The sequence below is a fragment of the Pipistrellus hanaki genome (assembly GCF_964339955.1).
Source record: "Pipistrellus hanaki genome assembly, chromosome: 2".
Taxonomy (NCBI): domain Eukaryota; kingdom Metazoa; phylum Chordata; class Mammalia; order Chiroptera; family Vespertilionidae; genus Pipistrellus; species Pipistrellus hanaki.
In genome coordinates, this window is record NC_140504.1 from 167,530,993 (window position 1) to 167,547,261 (window position 16,269).

Below are 16,269 nucleotides of genomic sequence, written 5' to 3' on the forward strand. Positions count from 1 at the left end.
TTTTAAAGAACATTTAAAAGGGCTCAACTTGTGTGGCTAAAGGTTTGAATGTCAACCCATGAACCAGGAGGTCACATGTCCCTGTCTGGACACATGTCTGGGTGTGGGCTCAATCCCCAGTGGGGGCATGTATGAGGCAGCCAATCAATGATTCTCACTCATCATTAATGTTTCTATCTCTCCCTCCCTCTCCTTTCCTCTCTGAAATCCATATATATATATATATATATATATATATATATATATATATATGATTTTTTTTTTTAAGAACATTTAAAAGGGAAAAGCAGCCGGGACTGGTTTGGCTCAATGGATAGAGCGTCGGCTTGGGGACTGAAAGGTCCCGGGTTCGATTCTGGTCAAGGGCATGTACCTTGGTTGCGTGCATATCCCCAGTAGGGGGTGTGCAAGAGGCAGCTGATTGATGACTCTCTCTCATCGATGTTTCTAACTCTCTATCTCTCTCCCTTCCTCTCTGTACAAAATCAATAAAATATATTATAAAATATTTAGTAAATAAATAAATAAATAAATAAAAGGGAAAAGCATAGAGACAAAAGTTCTTTGATAAACACAACACCGTAATTTTATCAGATCACAGAAGGAGGCAGGAGCACCACTGGGGAAGTTTCCTTATATAAAACACTAGAGGCCCCGGGCATGAAAATTCATGCACTGGTGGGGGTCTTTCAGCCCAGCCTGCCCGCTCTCAAAGTCTGGGAACCCTCGGGGCAGGAGACGACCGGAGATCAGGGGAAGGCAATGCCCCCATCACACCTCTGCCAGCAGTGCAAGCCTCAGCCAGCCCTGGTTACCTGAGCCTCGGGCGGTCCTGGGCAGCTGCCATCTGAGGCTTGCCTGTGCCTCGGGCTGGCCCTGAGCAGCTGGGGGCTAAGGGAACTGGAGGACTCCGGAGGCAGGTGTGCGGAGCAGCCAGACCCACCTCGAGGCAGGCCCAGCCGTAACATGCACCTGCCACCCTAGCAGGGCTGAGGGGACTAGGCACCGCCATCTTTGAGGGTGTGTCAGTCAATTAGCATATTCCCTCCATATTGGCTGTGGGTGCAGCCATCTTTGTGAGGGTGTGGCAGTCAATTAGCATATTCCTGCTTTATTAGATAGGATTCCTAAAATTGGTCTCTAAGCTAACAAGTCACCAATTACTTACAACACTGCACAAAAGTGACATGACATGGAAGTTCTAAGCAAGCAGGCTGTTACATCCTAGATTGTGGGCAGTTCACTGAAGGGTGATAGAGAAGATGGTCTGGAGGAAAATAATGACCTATCCAACATCGTCTTTGCATCATAACAACTTTTTCCCTCCCTTTCCCCATCTATGTACACATCAAAATGGAAAAGAAAAGAAGCTAACACTTCAATGTTTTATCAGCTATCTGGAAATCAATCACCAAAAGGAGTTTATGTATTTTGTAAAATATATTTGATAGAGGTGGGTCAAGTTTACAATATTATACTGTTGAATGGAAATAAAGTAGAGTATAAGATGCTTGCTATGAAGTTTGAAAGCTGTAATGCCCTACTGGCAAAAAAAAACAACAAAAAAAAAACAAACACACACACACACACACACACACACACACACACACACACACACACAAATAAAGACATCCACAGATTAATATGTACAGCAGATGCCGTAGCCCTGACAACTCTGGAGGCTCAATTACTCCTTTGAGTCGAATGCTAAAATCAGTTTTCAAAGCCTCAAATTGAATGGAAGCATCTCTGCCTTGTGCCAGGTCAATTATCCCTTTTCTGTTGAGAGCAATAGTTCCACATACAATACTTATTTTGCTAAAAAATAAAAAATGGTAAGAGAATGTTCTATGGTATTGGAAAAGAAACAAAGTACCATAGTTTGGAAAGATTTTGTACAAATTTTCCCTAGGGAATGCCAAGGTATAATGGAAAGAACACTAAGGATTTATAAAACTCCAAGTTTGAATCTAGACTCACCCATTTATTAATTTGGTGACCTTTGTATATTCCATATTCACTGAGCCACAGAGCCTCAGGCTCCTCATCTGTAAAATGAGCTAATACTAAAACCAAAATTTCATTCCTCAGAGACATCAAGTTCTTCTATTTCTTACTTAGAGCCTTTGAAAATACTTTATCTTTTGCAATGCGGTTTCCCCAATCTTTGTCTGCCTACATCTTAATAACCATAAGAGCTCTTGTTAAATATACTTATTAATTTTTTTTTCTTTGATCACCCCTCATCTAAGCAGGTTTACTCTCACATAAAACTCTGTACTATTCCTTCATATAATTGCTAATTACTTATTTGGTGATTATTTGTTTTATGTCTGCCTTTCTCACTAGACTTTAAGTTCCATGATATAAGAAATGATATCAACTTTGTTCACCTCTTAATCCCATTGCCTAACACATTTCCAGCAGATAAAAGACACTCAATGATTATTTGTTAAATGAATGATGCTACGAGGCCAGAGAGCCACACAATCAAGAGTTGAGAAAATCTCAGAGAAGCTTCCTGGATGAAACAACTAAATGTCTCAACTAAAACTAAAGGATAAATGGAAAGCAGTACTAGTGTTTGGTAGACATATGTTTTTATTTCTATTGAGCAAAATCTTGAGAGTGGAACTGTGGGACTGTATGGTAAGTGTGTGTTTAACTTTATATAAAACTGTCAAACTGTTCCCAAAGTAGTTATACCATTTTACATTCATATCAGCAATGTATGAGAGTTCCAGTCCTCCTAAATCCTCACCATCGTTTGATGTTGTTAGTCTTTTTAATTTCAGCCATTTCAGTGTGTTTGAGTGGTTCTCTTTTTAAATATTGACTTTTACTGATGATAAATTGATCCCATTTTAAGTGCAGAATTTTTTAAGTTTTAACAGATGCATGTACTCATCTCTACACTTCCCTGTAATACCTTCCCTATCATTTCCCACCTACCCCAAGTAATCCTTAATCCTTCTTTAACTAAAGATTAAATTAATATTTTCTAGGCATTAAAGACTAGTTCAATAAATGGCGTGATAATCTGGATATGAAGACTTTTTGCTATAAAGATGTTCTCTCCAGATTCATTTTCAAATTCAATATAATTTAAATTATAATCCTGGCAGATTTGTTTGTGGGAATTTATAATCTGATTATCATATGAACATGCAAAGATCCAAGCATAAACAAGATAATCTTGAAAGGAAAAAGTTTAAGAATTTACTCCACCAGATTATCAAGACTTTAAAATTTACCTGTGCATTACATTAAAAAAAGGTAGTATTGAAGCAAGAATAAACAAGTAGAGCAATAGAACAGAATAAAGAACTCATAAACAAATCCACACATATAGAAATACTTGACTTATGACAAAGTCATTCAATAAGTAATAGTAAATCAAATGGATATCCATGAGGAAAAAAAAATGTGAGCCTCTCTCATACCAGACACAAAAATCAACTCCAGATGAATTATAATCTAAATGCAAAAAGCAAAGCTTTTTAAAAAAATCTGTATGAACATCTTCATTAGCTTAGGATAGACAGAGGTTTCTTTTAAAAAAAGAGGACTCAAAAAGCAAATTCAATTAAAGAAAAGATTAATAAGCATAACTATATTAAAATTAGTCATTTCTGCTCACTAAGAACCACACTTAAAAGCAAAAAGGCAAGCTTTTTTAAATGGAAGAAGATCTTCACAACACATAGAGCAAACAAAGAACTCCTAAACAGAAACTACAAAGAACCCTTGTAAATTAACAGCAAAGAGACATATAATCCAATAGAAAACTAAGCAAGAGATTTGAGTGGGTACTTAGAAAAGAGCATAATCAAATGGCCATTAGGATTCTAGTAAGTATAAATTAAAACCACAATGAAATACCTCTATATGCCCAAGAGAATTAATAAAAATAAAAAGACTGACAATATCAAGTACTGGCAAAGACATAGAACATCTGGAATTCCCATAATGTGCCAACATAATGTAATTGGGTGCAACAACTTTTATGAAAGATGTAGTGGAGAAAAGTAGGACAGGGAGGTATACTACTGCAAGAAGCTATATTCTAACATGAAGGTGAAAAATGGAACCAGGCTAGTCAGAAAAGTCTGTAGTTTGGTGGGACAGAATACATAAAAAAAGACACTATTCTTAAACTATCTATTCAATAAGTCTGCACAATAAGTTCAAACTATCTGCACAATTTGGCTTTCACAGTGTTAGCAACTGTGAAATACTAACATCTTGTGTTATAAACCATAACTTGATTCACTAAGAGGCCTCTTATTAGAGCCTAACCTCAAAGTGCTGACACCCATCTGCTGCTTTCCTCAACACATTCCACAATAGAAAACAGGCATGTATGCCAGGGTAAGTAGGAAACTGAGACTGCTGCTCAGCATTAAAGGCAGTCAAAGGCAAAACGCCTTCCCAGAAGTCCATTCCTCTTTCAGAGCATTTTGTACTACTGAGTGGAAACATCAGGAAACCAAGAATCTACCCACTCACCCTTCTTTTCCCTATTCCACTTGTTTCTTCTAAATCTTGGCAGCTATACTTCATCCTTTAACTGAGCTGCCAATTATTGACAAAACAAGGGCCAGCATTTCAGTTGTTTAAATTTCATGAGCCAAACTGCTTTTGCAAGTGAGTAGAATAAGAAAAATATTATTCCAAATTTTAAAAAAGCATTATTAGTAGCCTGAAAGAAATTGTGAGGTTACAGAAGTAACAGTAGTTTGGTCATTAGATTCTGGCACGCACATACAATCAAACCTTGGTGCTTTGCTATCTCTCTTTTAGAGTCAGGTATCTGCATCCACATCACAGAGATCTAGATTAAACACTGTTTAGCCATCTCCCTAATCATCCCTAAGGTGTCATTTAAGACATACATTTTTTTTAAAAGATTGTTATAAATTTTCTGTGACAATCATTAAATAAATTCAGATTGACCACTTCAACAAACAGTACATCTTTTATAAAAGCACTTCCAAGTTTTATCAATCTATATTTTATAATCTGAATAGAGTATGTTACTAGTTTCTCACATACATAAGCTATTCTATATTGTGGCATTCCCCCAGGGCTCAAAGTCTTATTTATCAGCTCCAAAGGCTTCTTGCCTCACTTTAAAACAAAAAATAAATACACTTAAAATTGTACTGAAAACATAAAATGAAAATTTGGAAAAAAAAAAAAAATGGGAATCTATCCCTGAATGGAAACACTATTAAAATGAGGCCAATTCCTCCCAAGTTTCCTTATAAGAATAAAGAAATCCCAAAGCTCAGTGGATAGAGCGTCGGCCTGCGGACTGAAGGGTCCCGGGTTCGATTCAGGTCAAGGGCATGTACCTTGGTTGCGGGCACATTCCCAGTGGGGGGGTGTGCAAGAGGCAGCTGGTCGATGTTTCTCTCTCACTGACGTTTCTAACACTCTGTCCCTCTCAATTCCTCTGTCTAAAATCAATAAAATATATTAAAAAAAAAAAAAAAAGAAATCCCATAGTAAATACCAACATTTGATTGTAAGCTGAACAAAATAAGTCTAAAACCTATCTGCAAGAAAGTCCAATTGAAAACAAGCAAAACATTTTTGTGAAAGAAGTGTAATGAACATACATTCATCAGTAAGTACCGTATTTTTCGGACCATAAGACGCACCGGACCATAAGACGCACCAGTTTTTAGAGAAGGGAAATGAAGAAAAAAAGATTCTGAAACAAATAGTGTCCTAAAATATTTTATGTGCATTAAAACCCAACATCACAGTCATAAACACATGTAATCAACCCTGTAAAGTAAACAGCAGCATTTAGAACCATTTTAGAGCCGGGCAAGCACACAGAGACCACACAGAGCCAGGCAAGTAAAAAAACTTTTTTTTTACAGTATATGTGTAGGCTATATTTGGACCATAAGACGCAGGGACTTTTTCCCCCCATACGGTATGTAAGTTACCTTAAGAAAAACCATTTGAAGCTAGTTCAAGAACAATTTTTTTTTAATCCTCACTCAAGGATATGTTTATTGATTGGGGCGGGGGAAGGGAGGGAGGGAGGGAGGGAGAAAAAGAGAGAGAGAGAGAGAGAGAGAGAGAGAGAGAGATCGAGATCAATCGTTTGTCTTCTGTACACAAGGAACCTGAAACCTAGATATGAGAGAGAGAGAGAGAGAGAGAGATATTAATCGTTTGCCTCCTGTACACATGGAACCTGAAACCTAGATATTTGCCCTAACCAGAAATCAAGCCTGCAACCTTTTGGTGTATGGGAAGATACTCCAGCCAACTACAGTAAGCCACCCAGCCAGGGCAAGAACAATTTTAAAATCAGAGGGACCAAAAGAAATCCTAGCATATGGAAAAATTCAGCATATGCCAAAGGTGACATTTCAAGACAAAGAGAAAAGCAGGGTTGCAAAAAAGTTAATTGAAACTAACAAATTAACAGAAAAAGTAAGTTAGATTATTATTTACACAATAACAGATCCTATGTGGATTAAAATTCAATGGGGCGGGGGGAGGAAGAAAACACAGCCATGCTAGAAGAAATTCAATCTGATCTTATAGTAAAAAAAAAAAAAAAAAAAAAAAAAAAAAAAAAAAAAAAAGCCCTATCTAAGCATACTAACAAAGAAAAAAAAGAAAAAAGTTGACAGATTTGACCACACAAAAATAAAACTGTAACATCCACAAGCCCCCAAAAATTTAAGTAGCAAAATGGGTAAAAATAGGTGCACATACATGATTTTTTTAAGTACATGTATTTAATAGACAGTTATAGAAATTCACTAAAATTTAAGTAACTGAAAAATGGACAAAATATACAAACCTCACAGGGAATCAATATAAATGATCAATACAATATATGGGAGGACAAAATCTCAACCAAAGAAATAAAAGTCAAAACACAATAACAATGCTTACTTAGACTGGCAAGTATATAGACACATATATAGGCATATTAGTACATACATACATACATATATGAAAGTATCTGTTGTTGCTAAGCATATACATAATGAAAAGGCTTTCTTATATACTATTGGTTTGATTGCCAATTATAGACACTTTTCTGTAAGTTAATTTGATATAGTATCAAAAACATTAAAAGGGGAAAAGGGGGCCAGGGATGAGGATCCTTTTAAACCATCAACTTTCTCTGTAGGTTTTGGGTTTAAGGAAGTAATTAGGGATTTTCACATGATTTTTCTATAAGGATATTCTCTAAGGCAGTGGTCGGCAAACTCGTTAGTCAACAGAGCCAAATATCAACAGTACAATGATTGAAATTTCTTTTGAGAGCCAAATTTTTTAAACTTAAACTTCTTCTAACACTACTTCTTCAAAATAAACAAGTACAGGCTGTGGTGTTTTGTGGAAGAGCCACACTCAAGGGGCCAAAGAGCAGCATGTGGCTCACGAGCTGCAGTTTGCCGACCACGGCTGTAAAGTTTATACTGTAAAAAATTAGAACAAATCAAATGAATAATTATTGGAAAATATTTTATACATTCTATGATAGGATATGGTGGAGCCATTAAAAATATGCTTTATAAAAACATTTTATGACACTTAAAAAATACATTAAAAATAATTTATAAAAGAATAATTGGGGGTAGGGGGACTTATTTAAGCCAAAACACAAAATACTGTAAGTACACAGTATTTACTTACAATTAAGTGGAGAGTTGCTACTCTATATTCTTCTAAGTTTTAGAAGATCAATCTATATGACTTTTTTAATCTTTTTGCTGAAAGTGTTATATATGTGTCTCCTCCCCCTCTGACCTCTTCTTCACCTTATCCCCATTGACCCTCTTCTTCACCTTATCCCCAACCCCTCACCCCAGACCTTCACCACTCTATTGTTTGTGTCCAGAGATTATGCATATAAGCATGCATAACAGTTCTTTGGTTGATCCCTTCCTACCCACCCTCCCCCATCTTTCCTGTGAGATTCTGCAGTCTGTTCTATGCATCTATGTCTCTGGATCTATTTTTTTCATCAGTTTATTTTGTTCATTAGATTCCACATATGCATGAGATCATGTGATACTTGTCTTTCTCTGACTTATTTCACTTAGCATGATACTCTCCAGGTCCCTCTATGCTGTCTCAAAGGGAAAGAGATCCTTCTTTTTTACAGCTGGATAGTATTCCATGGAATAAATGCACCATGGCTTTTTTATCCACTCATCTACTGATGGGCACTTGGGCTGTTTCCAGATCTTAGCTATTGTAGGATGTGCTGCTCTGAACAAAGAGGTGCATACATTATTTCTGATTGGAATTTTGGGTTTCTTGGTATACATTCTTTAGAAGTGGGATCACTGGGTCAAATGGCAATTCCATATTTAATTTTTCAAGGAAACTCCATACTGTTTTCCATAATGGCTACACCAGTCTGCATTCCCACATATAATTTTTATAATTGTAAAAAGAGAAAGAAGTTTGAAATTCATAATTATATTTGAAATATATTTTCAATCTGTAAAATTAGCAACTATCTTTCCTTGACATTTTTTTTTAATGTGGGGAATACTTAAAGGAATGTGTGTTTTTTAAAATCAGGATAGCATAATGTATGCTATAGTAACAAATAATATCCCAATTTTGGTGGATTATCAAATCAAAAAGTTTATTTCTCACTTATGCAAAACCTGCTGAAAGTATGGGCAACTCTCCAGAATAGCTGTCCTCCATGTAGTGATTCAGGCTGATCCAATATAGAATATCTCTACCATGTGAACACAGCTTTCATCACTGGCCACAGCTTAGGAAGAAGGGAGAAAGGAGAGAAGGAGGGAGGGAAGGAGAGGAGAGAAAAAGGGAAAAGAGGCAGTGATGACTCAATCAAAGGGAGTGTAACCCTGTCAACACTTTGGTTTTAGATTTATGGCCTCCAGAACTGTAAGAGAGTAAATTTCTCTTGTTTTAAGACACCAAGATTTTGGTAACTTGTTACAATAGCCCCAGAAAACTAATACACTTACTATCAGAAACATGAATGTGCAGTATGGCAGAAAATATATAAAGGGTGAAATTGAAAAACCAACACATTTCCTCTCAACATATTATATTTGCAAATACAGTGGAACCATTATTTAGCACTTTCAGAGTGGCAGAGACATTAGCAACAGCTATCTAAACAGTTGTTATCATTGTCTGGTACTGACACAGAATACACAGTAGTGACAGTAACAAAGGAATTGCCCATTGATTTAGTATCAATTTTGATAGCAGAGAATATTCTGGATTTTTTGACTCACTAGGGTAATAAGTGCCAGTAACATCCTTATAGTAGAGATAAATTTAAAGCTCCCTCTGAACAAGTATGAGAGCTCAGCAAACATGAAATGTAAGTGTGTAATTACAATAATATTAACAAGACCTTCTCCACAGTATATGTCCCAATAAGGAAACTCTCAAAACCAAAACTTCACAGCCTTTGAACTCAATGAGCATGTTCAAAGCAAAAAAAGGAGGGGAGCTGAATCTGAAGAGGCAAAGCTTATTTCCAGAAGGTAAGGTAAAGGAATTGAATGAATTGGGGAATGGCCACGATTCAGCATAGAGGAGGTAGAAAGAAAATGAGTGTATAAGAAGAAAAATTAAAAAATACCAAAATACTCAATAAAATAATAATTTTAAAATAATAATTAAAAATATATTTAAAACATTAAAAGTTTATATATATATATATATATATATATATATATATATAATTCTCTTTCTTTATCTGTATATTCATCTATTTTTAGAAAAGGAGAATAGAGAGCAGACAGGCCTGATTTTGGTGAATGAAACTTAATTAATCTATTAGAAGAAGAGAACAAGTGGGGACAGGATAAACAAAAGCATAAAATAAAAAACAAAAGCATCAAACTAACAATCAATCAAACAAACAACAACTAGAAAAAAATTGGCTAGCAAAGAAAGAAAAGGGTGCATGGACATGGCACAAGGGTGAGGACATCAGGTATATGAGTAAGCCATCAGAGATTACTATAATAATGCATTAGTAAAGCAGATAAAGAAGATCAATTTTTGACAAGGAGTAAAAAGAAACAAGAGAGGAAAACTAAAGCAGGAATAGAAGAGAAACAGAATATTTCAGAGGAAGAAATGGTTGGCATAAAGGAACAAATGAGATAGAGTAAAATAATGATAAAAATAATAAAAGTAAAAATATAATGTAGAACATTAATTCAAAAAATATAAAATGGATGGAAAAAAAAAAAGCTGGGGTAGCAATGCTTATATCAGACAAAACAGACCTCAATGTGAAGGCCAGAAAAAGATAAGGAAGGCCATTTCATAATACTAAAGGGAGAAATTCAACAAGAAGATATAACTCTGGTAAACATATATGCACCCAATACAGGAGCACCCAAATACGCAAGAAAACTTCTGGAAGATATCAAGGGAGAGATCGACAGTAATACAGTCATAGTGGGGGACTTTAATACACCACTGACACCACTAGTTAAATCTTCTAAACAAAAAATCAGCAAAAAATTTTTTTTCTAAATCCTAAATGATTCACTAGATCAGATGGAATTAATTGACATCTTCAGAACATTTCATCCCAAAGCCACAGAATATACATTCTCCTCAAGTGCACACGGGACATTTTCAAAAATAAACCACATAATGGGACACAGGCAGTATCACTTCAAATTAAAGGAGATAGAAATCATATCAAGCATCTTCCCAGAAATGGCATAAAATTGGAAACAATCCCAAAAAAATCAAACACTTTGAATGTAAATACCCTGTCTTTATTAATTTTTGCTCCCAAAGATACGCTAGGTCTTATTTTCAGGGGATGTCTTATTTTTCCATGAAGAAGAATAAGGTACACATTTATTGTTAAATGAAAATAAAGGAAATTTATTACCTGTATATGGTAAGGTAGTACGGTAGTTGTCAACACAAACCAGACAAACTGTGAATCCTACAGTATCAAGAATTTACTCATTTATTCAATGACAATCATGTCATCATCTTCTGGAGCATCATCATAACAATCCAATTCCTGAATTTCCTGGTGAATTTCTTGTGACTCCATTTCTTTCAGAATCAGTGGACCAAATCTCTAATTTTTAGCAATAGCACTGTCTTTAAATAAGTACTTCTTGTCAAGGTAGCCTGTTCGCAGTGCATTTGCAATGCAACTGTCAGTGATTTTCTCCCATGAATTCTTCACCCAAGTCACAACTTCTTGCAGTTTAGGTTTCACAAAGTTTCCACGCTGATTTCTCTCCATTCTATTTTCAATGTAGTCATTAATTTCCATGCACAAATTGTCTTTGAATGGCTTGTTTATTGCAATATCAAGAGTCTGGAGATAGGCCATCATTCCTGCAGAAATCATTATCTGATCTATTTTTCTTTCGTGAAGAAATGTCTTCATGTCTTTAGCACGGTGAGTGCTGGCTGCATCCCAGACTAGCAGACCTCTTTGGCTCCCTGGCATAACAAGTGGCAGCATTAAATCGACCCACTTCCTTATAACTGCTTGTGTGGCCCAGGCCTTTTCAGTTTCAAGAATAAAAATGCCCAAAACACGTTCAATCTTTCCCTTCTTGCCCTTAGAAATGATTAAAGGTGGGATTTTAGTGCCATCCAGACGAATTGCCAAAATACAGGAAACAGGTGCACTTTCATAAGCAGTGGAGGGAATGTACACTAAGGAGGCACCCCGCTGTTCAATTGTTGTTTGAGATGATTAGCTCATAAACACTGCAGTTTCATCCATAGCAAGCATGTTGGAAAGACTGTATTTAGAGAAGTCAGCATCATCAATAAAGGACTTGAATGCAAGTGCTCGCTTAATAACTTGAGTATCTTCCAACCTAAACAATGTTGTACTGGTAGATCTTCTTAAAGACAGTTCACTTTGCTGAAGGAAATTATCCAGCCAGTGTTGTGATGCTTTGAAATCTTCGGGGGCTATGTCAAATTGTGGTGCCTTTGCAAGGGCAGATTCTTGAATTTGAGCCCTATTCACAACCAAAGCCTTTGCTCTCCTGTCAACAACCCATTCACAGATCAGGTCTTCCAGCTCGGAAAATAATGGTTGCCGACCTGATCCACACTTGCGCTTTTTAGCATTTCCCTTGTCCACTTGTTCAATGAGGTTACCATACTCTGCTCGCCATTTTTGGACCAATCGGATACTCAACATCTTCTCTTTGCAGAAAGCAGTAAGATTTTGGCCCCAAGAGTCTTCCATGATTCCTTTCTTGTACTCCACGGAGTAGCTTTTTCTTTTTGCACTCATTTCTAGGGGTAAAAAAAAGGAATTGGGGTATCAAGGTGGGGGGAGGGGGATCTCTTAAAATGGCACAGGGGGGATCAGAGGGGGAAATCAAAATGGCACAAGAGAATCAGAGGGGGGATTACCATTTTAGTAATCCCTTTTGATCCTCCTGTGTCATTTTGATTGCCCCCTCTGATCCTCCTGTGTCATTTTAAGTGATCCTCCTCCCCCCACCCCTGTGCCACTGAACACCTTCACCAGACATCTCCCCTACCCCTTTATCAGACATTTTCCCCCTGGGGCCTGCCTGGGGACTGTCACTGGGCTTGCTGGGGCCTGGATCTGGGCTGGAGCAGGTTCTGCCACTGACTGAGAACCTTCAGTCATCATGAGGGTGGCCGCGAGCATCAGGTAGTGTCACCAGAGACAGACCAGCACTCACCACCTTCGCCGTGGCCATCCGCTCTAATCCTCCTGTTCTTCTACAAGCATCTGCGAAAGTCTCCTCCTCTCTCCCGCCCCGCGCTCACCGCTCACTCCAACCTCCGCTCCGCCTCCACACAGCAGTGACTGTCAGGACTCCACATAACGTCACTGGTTGCTATCCGCCAGTCGGGGCGGCCATATCGACCAGTTTATGGTAAATTAATTTTCATTCTGAGACAGAGCCTAGGGGGGCCTTATTTTTTGGGGGATGCCTTATATTTCACTCAGAAGGAAACCTGTAAGTAGGTCTTATTTTCGGAGGATATTTTATTTTCGGGGAAACACGGTAGCATGCTATTAAACAATGATGAGGTTACCAAAGAGATCAAAGGAGAAATAAAAAGCATCCTGGTAACAAATGACAATGAAAACACAACAATCCAAAATCTCTGGGACACAGAGAAAACAGTATTGAGAGGGAGGTTCTACAAGCCTACTGAAGAAAATAAGAAGCAATGGTAATCAATTACTTAACCCTCCAACTCAAAGAGTTAGAAAGAGAGCAACAAGAAAAGCCCAGTGTAAGCAGAAGGAAGGAAATAATAAAGATCAGTGCAGAGATAAACGACATAGAGACAAAAAAAAAAAAATACAAAAGATCAACAAAACCAAGAGCTAGTTCTTTGAAAGGACAAGTAAGATTGATGAACCTCTAGCCAGGCTCACCAAGAAGCAAAGAGAGAGGACCCAAATTTTAAAAAAAATCAGAAATAAAAGAGGTGAAGTAACAACCGACCCCAAAGAAATACAAAGAATTATGAAAAAATACTATGAACAACTCTACAACAACAAAATGAACAACCTAGATGAAATGCATATATTCTGAGAAAAATACAAGCTTCCAAAATTCAATCAGGAAGAATAAAAAACTTGAATAGGCTGATAACTACCGAAGAAATTGAAGCAGTAATCAAAAATCTTCCAGCAAACAAAAGCCCTGGTCAAGACGGCTTTACAGGGGACTTCTACCAAGCATTCAAAGAAGAACTAAACCCTATCCTCCTCAGACTATTCCAAAAATTCAAGAGGAAGGAACACTTCCAAGCTCCTTCTATTAAGCCAGCATTACCCTAATTCCAAAACCAGATAAAGATACCACGCAACATCCACCATCCAATCAGGAGTAGGCAAATTAACCCAACAAAGATGGCGGGATAATTTGCATTCATAGGCACAGAGCAGTCAGGCTGGGCAAGACACCTGCTACGAGGAGGAGGACCGGGGGAGGGGGTGGCGGGGGGAGCTACAGGAGCAAAGACTGCAAGCTCCCAGCCTGAGCACCGAGAGCGAAGACGAGGCCAGGGAGCTTGCAGTCTTTGCTGGCAGTACTCAGGCCAGGAGTGAAGATTGCAAACTCCCCGCTGGCCAGGAGCGAAGGCCTGGGTCCTGGGTGCCAGAGGAAAATCAGTGCCAGCAGCCAATGAAGGCCTATTCTTCCATGAATCTTCGTGCAAAGGGCCTCTAGTTTTAAAATAAAAAACAAACAAGAACCATAAAGTTAAAGCACTCATTACTTCTCACTATCCTTTCACCTCCAACCTACACACACCAAAACAAACCAAAAAAAAAAACCTAGCTAAAGCATCTGAACTTAGCCAATCTGAAAGAGGGTGCCATTAAATAAAAAACTTGTAAATCACAGTATTTCCATAAAAATGAAAATACCAACAAATGTATAAGAGCTATTGCTAAAAAAAAGAAAAAAAAATCAGGAAATGAAATTTCATACATACTGAGTGAGGAAAATTCCCTCCCAAAAAATAACCAAGAAGCAGAAAAAAAATACTGTAAATCAATACGCCAAACTGTATACTTAAATATACTTAAACATTTCAGGGTTATTTTTTTAATAAATATTTCTAATTAGAAAATTCAAAAAATATGAATAACAACAACATAAAAGACAGAAAGTAAGGAAAGAAACTGGTACTAAGGGGAAAAGAAAAAGATAAAATTTTCTTTAAAATGAAAAATAAATTACAAGGTACCCAACAAAATTTAATTCAGGAGCATTGAAGAAAGGCAGGAAAACACTAAGAGAATGAAACTCACGTACTGAAAGAAGTAAAAAGTATAATAGAAGAAGTAGTACAAGTGGAAGAGAGACAAAACAATATTCCTACTGTCGAGAACTTGAAAACAAAAAACAAAGCAATGAAACAGAAGTAAAATTTAAAACTATATTCTAAGAAAGCTTTCCAGAAATGCAAAGAAACATAAATCTATATACTAAAGAGCAAGTGTGTGTTTGAGAGAAACCCATGCTTCAGAGGGAAAGAAGAACTAGATGAGTACAAGAAAAAATAAAGAACATTACTAAAACATGAAACTAAACAAAATATAAGCCAAACAACAAAATCTAAAAATAGATTTAAAAAGTATTAAATTACTGAGGGTAGATCTTAAGCATTCTCACCTCACAAATAAATTTTTGAAATAAAAAAGAAAATGAAAATAAATAGGAAATATAAAATTTTATGTGAACATTTTAATTTCCATTTATCTTAAAGATAGAAGTATAACTAACGCTTTAAGAAATCATATTAATATTAAGTAGTTATATTTTTAACTGTCAGTACAAATATAAAGAATTATAAAAACAGGAGTTTAAAATGCCATATTATTTTTCCTTTTCCAAGTGCGCACTGATTTATGTCAGCTGGTCCTTGAAACCAGAGGAGGAATTGCAAACCATCACATTCACAGGTGTGCTAAACCACTAACTTGGCTACGATATTTTGTTTAAACCACTTCCTGCAATAGAAATAAATTAGTTAAATAGTACAGTAAGGCAACTTGTTGAAAATAATTCCATTTTTTAAATTAAGCTAATTGAAGGTTAGCATGCTTTTAGATAAAACTGCACCTGGTTGAACTGAACAATTTTAAAAACAAAACCATTTAAATATTCATTTTCTTTTAAGTGTTCAAGTCATAAGTAGCATATATTACTACTTCTTTCAGAATTAGCAGTGAGCTGGCTCCTTACAATTTAATTTAAATAGTTTTATGTGCTCTAGTACTAAAACATGTTGTTTAGTACTGGAAATCAAAAACAATAAATATTAGCCACATTTCCAAATTTAATTTACTAATGGGCACATCATTTTCTGCTAGGTGATTAACGCCCACATTTTTATCAAGTCTTAAAGCTTCTGAACTTTTATAAAAGAGATTTTTGGTTCATATAAACTATAATTCTAGAATTATATTATATTTCAAGGAAAAATATCAACATACTAATAAAATCCAATAAAAAACTTAGCAGAGCCAAAACTGGTTTGGCTCTGGATAGAGCGTCGGCCTGCGGACTGAAAGGTCCCAGGTTCGATTCTGGTCAGGGGCATGTACCTTGGTTGCGGGCACGTCCCCAGAGGGGGATGTGCAAGAGGCAGCTGATAGATGTTCCTCTCTCATCGATGTTCCTAACTCTCTATCCCTCTCTCTTACTCTCTGTGAAAAATCAATAAAATATATTTTAAAAAAAAACACAAAAACTAAGCAGAAACTTA

At 36.6% G+C, this 16,269-nt stretch overlaps 1 protein-coding gene across 1 annotated transcript in view; it reads right to left on the reverse strand.

The window, feature by feature from the left end:
- FAF1 (Fas associated factor 1) overlaps positions 1–16,269 on the reverse strand; it is a 292,045-nt gene that overhangs the window by 245,561 nt on the left and 30,215 nt on the right. The gene's annotated exons all lie outside the window — the stretch shown is intronic.